Source organism: Dendrobates tinctorius, unplaced genomic scaffold (genome assembly GCF_039654945.1).
Source record: "Dendrobates tinctorius isolate UK_male_01 unplaced genomic scaffold, ASM3965494v1 ptg000228l, whole genome shotgun sequence".
Taxonomy (NCBI): domain Eukaryota; kingdom Metazoa; phylum Chordata; class Amphibia; order Anura; family Dendrobatidae; genus Dendrobates; species Dendrobates tinctorius.
The window spans coordinates 2,351,301-2,360,015 of NW_027361895.1; the positions used below are offsets into that span (position 1 = coordinate 2,351,301).

General features: G+C 45.5%; 1 non-coding gene across 1 annotated transcript; it reads left to right on the forward strand.

The window, feature by feature from the left end:
* Window positions 1-7,880: 7,880 nt before the first annotated feature.
* On the forward strand, window positions 7,881-7,953 carry TRNAV-CAC (transfer RNA valine (anticodon CAC)). The gene has a single exon. It is a non-coding gene; the product is annotated as a tRNA-Val (tRNA).
* Window positions 7,954-8,715: the final 762 nt, after the last annotated feature.

Sequence of the window (8,715 nt, forward strand, 5' to 3'; positions counted from 1 at the left end):
CACCAATGGGTCGACATGACCCATTGCCAGATTGCTATGACCATCGCCCAGTAGTCGGCGCTTACAGCAAGTAAGCATTTCTGCTACACACAGGCAATCTGATCGCCTCTGCTACACACAGGTGATGATCAGACAACTGCAGCTTCAAGTCTCCCATGGAAACTACTGAAGCATGCAAAAAGTAAAAAATGTTTTTAAAAATATAAAAATATAAAAGTTCAAATCACCCTTCTTTCATGCCATTCAAAATAAAACAATAAAAAAAATCAAATATACAAATATTGGTATCGCCGTGTTCAGAATCGCCCCATCTATCAATTTAAAAAAAGAATTAATCCGATCGCTAAACAGCGTAACAAGAAAAAAATTCAAAATATCAGAATTACATTTTTTGGTCACCACTATATTGCATTAAAATGCATTAATTGGCAATAAAAAGATCATATCTATACCAAAATGGTATCAATAAAAATATCAGCTCAGTGCGCAAAAAATACCGTAAATGAATGACATTCATGCAGGGGTGGCATTTATGCACATATAATCTAAGTACATGTATCAAAGTACTACTGGCAGTTATAACATGGATGAATGTGACACGCATCTCTATTCTCTTCATACAGGTAACCAGCTTTTCCAATTTCTGCTCTGAATCCACTCCTGTGTCTCCATTCAATGTCAGCAAGCAGTTAATCCTGAATGCTATCTCTGTGTTTTCAACTCTGCAAGCTTATATCTGGTAACCAGCTTTTCCAATCTCTGCTCTGAATCCACTCCTGTGTCTCCATTCAATGTCAGCAAGCAGTTAATACTGAATGCTATCTCTGTGTTTTCAACTCTGCAAGCTTATAACTAGAGTTGAGCGATACCGTCCGATACTTCAAAGTATCGGATCGGAATGGATCGGCCGATCTTTAAAAAAAGTATCGGTATCGCCGATTCCGATACCGGAAGTCCCATTCAAGTCTATGGGACTTCTGGTATCGGAATAAGAAAAACCCTGTTTTTGCCTTGTACAGCCTCTCTGGGGTCTGTACGGGCCTTTCGGGGGGCTGTGCCGGCCTGCCAGGGGGTCTGTGCAGGCTCCGGTGGTCTGTGCCGGCCTGCCGGGGGGCTGTGCCGGCCTGCCGGTGGTCTGTGCAGGCTCCGGTGGGCTGTGCCGGCCTGCCGGGGGGCTGTGCCGGCCTGCCGGTGGTCTGTGCAGGCTCCGGGGGGCTGTGCCGGCCTGCCGGGGGGCTGTGCCAGCCTGCCGGTGGTCTGTGCAGACTTCGGGGGTCTGTGCAGGCATCGTCCGATGGGACTACAAGTCCCATCGGGCGATGCCTGCTACCATGACAGTGATTGACACATTAGCCAATGATGGGACAGTAGTAGTCCCATCATCCGGCTAATGTGTTAAATGTTAAAAAAAAAAAAAATACTACATACATACTACATACATACTACATGCATGCTACATGCATGCTACATGCATGCTACATACATACTACATACATACTACATACATACTACATACATACTACATACATACAATACATTCATACAATACATACATAGACATACAGTACATATAACATAGAGTAACATACTTACCAATACTTGTCACATTGTTCCCCGAAGCCATTGTCTTCTCCGCCACTTAAAAAAAAAAAAAGTCCCTAGTCTCACTTTATGCCATTGTTGTGTGGGAATTTCCCACGCAGCAATGGCATAAAGTGAGACTAGGGACTTTTTTTTTTTTTTTAAGTGGCGGAGGAATACAGTGCGGAAGGATACCTACCTTCCGTCATTGGATTCCTGCAGCCCGTAGAGAACGGCAGCATCATCTGATGCTGCAGTTCTCTACCCAAGATCGTCGTGGGACACACTCGTGGACTGCTTCGGATCGTGGGTGAGTATTTTTGTGGTTTGTTATGTTAATATTTATTCCGGAAAAGACAATGGCTTCGGGGAACAATGTGACAAGTATTGGTAAGTATGTTACTCTATGTTATATGTACTGTATGTCTATGTATGTATTGTATGAATGTATTGTATGTATGTAGTATATATGTGGTATGTATGTAGCATGTAGTATGTATGTAGTATGTATGTAGCATGCATGTAGCATGCAGTATGTATGTAGCATGCATGTAGTATATATGTAGTATGTATGTAGCATGTAGTATGTATGTAGTATGTATGTAGCATGCATGTAGCATGCAGTATGTATGTAGCATGCATGTAGTATATATGTAGTATGTATGTAGCATGTATGTAGTATGTATGTGGTATGTATGTAGCATGTAGTATGTATGTAGCATGCATGTAGTATATATGTAGTATGTATGTAGCATGTAGTATGTATGTAGTATGTATGTGGTATGTATGTAGCATGTAGTATGCATGTAGCATGCATGTAGTATGTATGTAGCATGCATGTAGTATGTATGTAGTATGTATGTGGTATGTATGTGGCATGTAGTATGCATGTAGCATGCATGTAGTATGTATGTAGCATGCATGTAGTATATATGTAGTATGTATGTAGCATGTAGTATGTATGTAGCATGTAGTATGTATGTAGCATGCATGTAGTATATATGTAGTATGTATGTAGCATGTAGTATGTATGTAGCATGCATGTAGTATGTATGTAGCATGCATGTAGTATGTAGCATGTAGTATGTATGTAGCATGCATGTAGTATGTATGTAGTATTTTTTTTTTTATTTTTTTTTTAACATTTAACACATTAGCCGGATGATGGGACTACTACTGTCCCATCATTGGCTAATGTGTCAATCACTGTCATGGTAGCAGGCATCGCCAGATGGGACTTGTAGTCCCATCGGACGATGCTTGCACAGACCCCCGGACATCAGCACAGCCCCCCGGCAGGCCGGCACAGCCCCCCGGCAGGCCGGTACAGACCCCCACAGGGTGCACAGACCACCGGCAGGCCGGCACAGCCCCCCGGCAGGCCGGTACAGACCCCCACAGGGTGCACAGACCACCGGCAGGCCGGCACAGCCCCCCAGCAGGCCGGTACAGACCCCGGGCAGTCCACACAGCCCCCCGGCAGGCCGGCAGAGACCCCCGGAAGGCCCGAAATGACGGCGCATCATGATGCGCACACACCGCGCATCATGATGATGTCAGGCTGTCAATCAACTTTGAACTTCCGATTCCGATGCCGAATTCCGATATTGAAAAAATATCGGAAGTCGGTATCGGAATTCCGATACAGCAAGTATCGGCCGATACTTGCGGTATCGGAATGCTCAACACTACTTATAACTGGTAACCAGCTTTTCCAATCTCTGCTCTGAATCCACTCCTGTGTCTCCATTCAATGTCAGCAAGCAGTTAATCCTGAATGCTATCTCTGTGTTTTCAACTCTGCAAGTTTACATCTGGTAACCAGCTTTTCCAATCTCTGCTCTGAATCCACTCCTGTGTCTCCATTCAATGTCAGCAAGCAGTTAATCCTGAATGCTATCTCTGTGTTTTCAACTCTGCAAGCTTATATCTGGTATATAGTTTTTTTCAACATATTCTGCTTGTCCCCTTATGTTGTGTGGTCAAGAAACTTTTCAAAGTGCTTTATGATCCATGTAGTGCTGGACATGTGTATTTGACCACAACATTTTATTGGGTCCTGGTGTCTCAATTTAGTGTGATTGATTAACGAGAAGAGAGAGAGCCAAAAAAAACAAAAAAAAAAAAAACTTAGCCTTAACCTCCTATATATTCAGACCTAGCTAGGGGGAGCATTTATGCACATGTAATCGAAGTACATGTATCAAAGTACTACTGGCAGTTATAACATGGCAGTTAGACAGGGCAGGAGACAGGTAAGACATTTATATACATCTACTCCCTGTACATTAGGAGTACAACAAATATATACCATATGCATTTGTGTAATTTTAATCCTGGCCGCTGCATTCACACACATCCACCGCCCTGGCATTAACTCTCTACACTCCATCCATATTGGCTCCTCGCTTCTTTTCTCTCCTATATATAGCACTCACGCTCTTTTCACGTTGTTAAATTGCACAGATCCATTCAGTCCCACCATTCAACATCAGAGACGCTCTCACAAATCACTCAACCATCTGCTCACTCTTTCTATCCTCATTCTCCTAGTAGCAGGAGACATTGCTCCCAACCCTGGTCCCCCATGTTATAGAAAGTCAAACCCCCCAACTGCTACACTTAGAAACCCCTCTAATCTTATTAATATTCCCTGCCTGCCATCTGTCTCTCTTAATTGTGCACTTTGGAATTCTCGCTCAGTGTGTAACAAACTCTCCTTCATCCATGACTTCTTCCTTTCTAATTCTCTTAACCTCCTGGCTCTTACTGAAACCTGGATCCAGCAGTCAGACACTACCGCTGCTGCTGCTCTTTCATACGGGGGGCTACACTTCTCTCATACCCCAAGATCAGACAGTAGAGCTGGTGGAGGCGTTGGTCTGCTCCTATCACCAAAATGTACCTTTCAGGTTATCCCTCAAGTACCCTCACTTGTCTTCCCTTCTTTTGAGGTCCATGCCGTCAGACTCTACACCCCCTTCTCCATGCGAGTGGCGGTGGTGTATCGTCCTCCCGGCCCCTCCCATCAGTTCCTGGATCATTTTGCCACTTGGCTTCCACATTTTCTCTCCTGTGACATCCCTACCCTCATCATGGGAGATTTCAACATCCCCATTGCTCTTCCCCTCTCACCATCTGCTACTCACCTTTTATCTCTAACCTCCTCGTTTGGCCTTTCGCAGCTTACTAATTCTCCAACGCATGAAGACGGAAACTCCCTCAACTTGGTCTTCTCTCGGCTTTGTGCAGTGGATGATTTTGCAAACTCCCCTCTCCCGCTCTCTGACCACAATCTTCTTTCATTCTCTATAAAGAACTGCCAGGCTGCTCAGGTCACCCCCACTGTCCAGACTTATAGAAACATACAGGCCATTAACACCCAGAAACTTATGAAGAACTTGCAGTCTTCATTGGCCCCCATCTCCTCCCTCTCATGTCCTGATTCTGCATTGAAGCATTACAATGAAACACTTCAAAGTGCCCTGGATGAATTTGCACCCCCTATAAATAGAACACCAAAATGCAGATGGCGACAACCCTGGCACACGGTGCAAACACGTTTCCTGCAGTGGTGCTCCAGGTGCGCCGAACGTCTGTGGAGAAAATCTAATCTACACGAAGATTTCATCCATTTTAAGTTGATGCTTAGAACATACAACACTGCCCTACACCTCTCCAAACAAACCTATTTCAACACCCTCATCACCTCACTGTCCAATAACCCGAAACCTCTCTTTGACACTTTTCATTCTCTACTCAATCCAAAAGTACAGGCCCCAACCACGGAGCTCCGAGCCGACGATCTGGCCAATTATTTCAAAGAAAAAATTGACCAGATTCGACAGGAAATTTTCTCCCAATCACCTCATACCATGCACTGTCCTCCCTCCCCCACTGCATCTAGCTCACTCTCTGATTTTGAACCAGTCACAGAAGAAGAAGTAAGCAGGCTCCTTGCATCTTCTCGCCCAACTACTTGCACCAGTGACCCATTTCCATCACATCTCCTCCAGTCCCTTTCCCCTGCTGTCACCCCTCACCTAACTAAAATATTTAACCTCTCTCTCTCTTCTGGTATTTTTCCCTCCTCATTTAAGCATGCCATCATACATCCACTACTTAAAAAACCATCCCTCGACCAAAACTGTGCCGCTAACTATAGACCTGTCTCTAATCTTCGCTTCATCTCTAAACTCCTGGAACGCCTGGTCCACTCCAGTCTTATCCGCTATCTCTCAGAAAACTCTGTTCTCGACCCTTACCAATCCGGTTTCCACTCTTTACGCTCCATTGAAACTGCCCTCACTAAAGTCTCTAATGATCTGGTAACAGCTAAATCAAATGGTCATTACTCCATGCTAATTCTCTTGGATCTCTCTGCAGCATTCGACACTGTGGATCATCAGCTCCTCCTCACTATGCTCCGTTCCATTGGCCTCAAGGACACCGTTCTCTCCTGGTTCTCCTCCTATCTCTCCGACCGCTCCTTTACTGTGTCTTTTGCCGGTTCCTCCTCCTCTCACCTTCCCCTTACTGTTGGGGTCCCCCAAGGATCGGTTCTAGGCCCCCTCCTCTTCTCCTTGTACACTGCCCCTATTGGTCAAACAATCAGTAGATTTGGTTTCCAGTACCATCTCTATGCTGATGACACCCAATTATACGCTTCTTCTCCTGACATCACGCCAGCCTTTCTAGAAAACACCGGCGATTGTCTAAACGCTGTGTCTAATATCATGTCCTCACTATATCTGAAACTGAACCTGTCAAAGACTGAACTCCTGGTGTTTCCTCCCTCTACTAATGTACCTATACTCGACATTGCTATTTCTGTGTGTGGCTCCACTATTACTCCCCAGCAACAGGCCCGCTGTCTTGGGGTCATACTTGATTCCGAGCTTTCCTTCCCCCCCCACATTCGATCACTGGCTCGCTCTTGTCATCTGCACCTCAAAAACATTTCTAGAATTCGACCTTTTCTTACTTTTGACTCTGCAAAAACTCTTACTGTTTCTCTTATTCATTCTCGTCTCGATTATTGTAACTCTCTTCTAATCGGTCTCCCTCTTACCAAACTCTCCCCTCTCCAATCTGTCTTGAATGCTGCAGCCAGGATCATATTCCTCACCAATCGTTACACCGATGCCTCTACCTTGTGCCAGTCATTACACTAGCTACCCATCCACTCGAGAATTCAGTATAAACTTATTACCCTCACCCACAAAGCCCTCCATGGCTCAGCACCACTCTACATCTCCTCCCTTGTTTCAGTATACCACCCTACCCGCGCCCTCCGTTCTGCTGATGACCTGAGGTTAGTATCCTCAATAGTCAGAACCTCCCACTCCCGTCTCCAAGACTTTACACGTGCCGCGCCAATTCTTTGGAATGCACTTCCCAGGTCAATACGATTAGTCCCCAATCCCCACAATTTTAAGCGTGCCCTGAAAATGCATTTATTCAGACTGGCCTATCGCCTCAACACATTAACCTAATCTATCCCTGTGTGGCACAGCCAAAAGTTTTACCATAACCAGATTTCCCGCATCATGTTCCCACATGCTTTATGCATCCATTAGCCCTCTGTGTCTGTACTGTCACACACTTAACATTATGGCTGGTCCATACAATCAGGGCAACTGTTACCACCCACCTTTCGTGTCTACCTCTTTCCTCATAGACTGTAAGCTTGCGAGCAGGGCCCTCATTCCACTTGGTATTTGTTATAATCTACTGTATGTGATTATTGTTATGCTGTAATGTCTATTGTCTGTACAAATCCCCTCTGAAATGTAAAGTGCTGCGGAATATGTCGGCGCTATAAAAATAAAATTTACTATTATATTATAATGACGTATTAAAAAAGATTCCTAAATTGTTCTTGAAGTACAGCAACAATATTGCAACATTTAGCATTTACACGCCGGTCATGGTGAACTATGCTGATTTGGGTGGGATGGGGCCCGCCTGTCAAATTCATCATAAGTTGCGCCTCTAAATTGGCATAACTTACTCCACAAATGTACGCCAGCCCCCAACGGTGGTGTATGCTGGTTACCAGACGCACCTGATTCATTAAGCGTAATCTAGCTTGGGCTTCATTAAGACTACAGTGCACTATGCCAGTCTTAATGAATTTCCCTACGTGTCACTTTTTACATGTAGGCCTGATTCTGCAAGGTTCAAAAGATAAAAGGAAGACACATGTCCCACATTTCCTGCCACATGACATCATAGGCACCCACCTGCACGATTAACCTTCCAATGCAAACACATGGGTAATCACAGATCACAAGGAAGTTTCTGTAGTGTAGTGGTTATCACGTTCGCCTCACACGCGAAAGGTCCCCGGTTCGAAACCGGGCAGAAACATTTTTTTGGGTTTTCAATATATACAGTATATATGCATTGTTACAAGATCTCACGTTGCATGAACTCATTTCCAATAGTACAAGTTATATGATGTCTGCTTACTAGTTTTATTAAATGCATACCTTTAATAATAATAATCTTTATTTATATAGCGCCAACATATTCCGCAGCGCTTTACAGTTTAACAGTTTCAAAACACAAGCCATAAATAACATTAACAATACAATAATTAAAGCAAAATAAGATGAAGTAAGGCCGGTTTCACATTAGCGCTTTTTAAGCGCACGCACGGCCGGGGGTAGCTCCGCCCCCGAGCCGGCTCTCTGCCCGGCGTGCCCGCCCCTTGCTTGTAGCGCCGCCTACTAGCGGACAGCGGCACCTGCGATCGGCGCACCCTATCTTTAGCATAGGGTGCGCAGATCGTGCGCAGGCCGTGCGCTAGTTGCGCTTTGACCTGCGCTGTGCACTTTTGACGGTGCGCCGTGCTCGCCAAAATCCGAAAAGTTTGATTTTGGCGCGCACGGCGCACCGTCAAACATGCGCAGCGCAGGTCAAAGCGCAACTAGCGCACGGCCTGCGCACGATCTGCGCACCCTATGCTAAAGATAGGGTGCGCCGATCGCAGGCGCCGCTGTCAGCTAGTAGGCGGCGCTACAAGCAAGGGGCGGGCACGCCGGGCAGAGAGCCGGCTCGGGGGCGGAGCTACACCCGGCCGTGCGTGCGCTTAAAAAGCGCTAATGTGAAACCGGCCTAAGCCGCCGC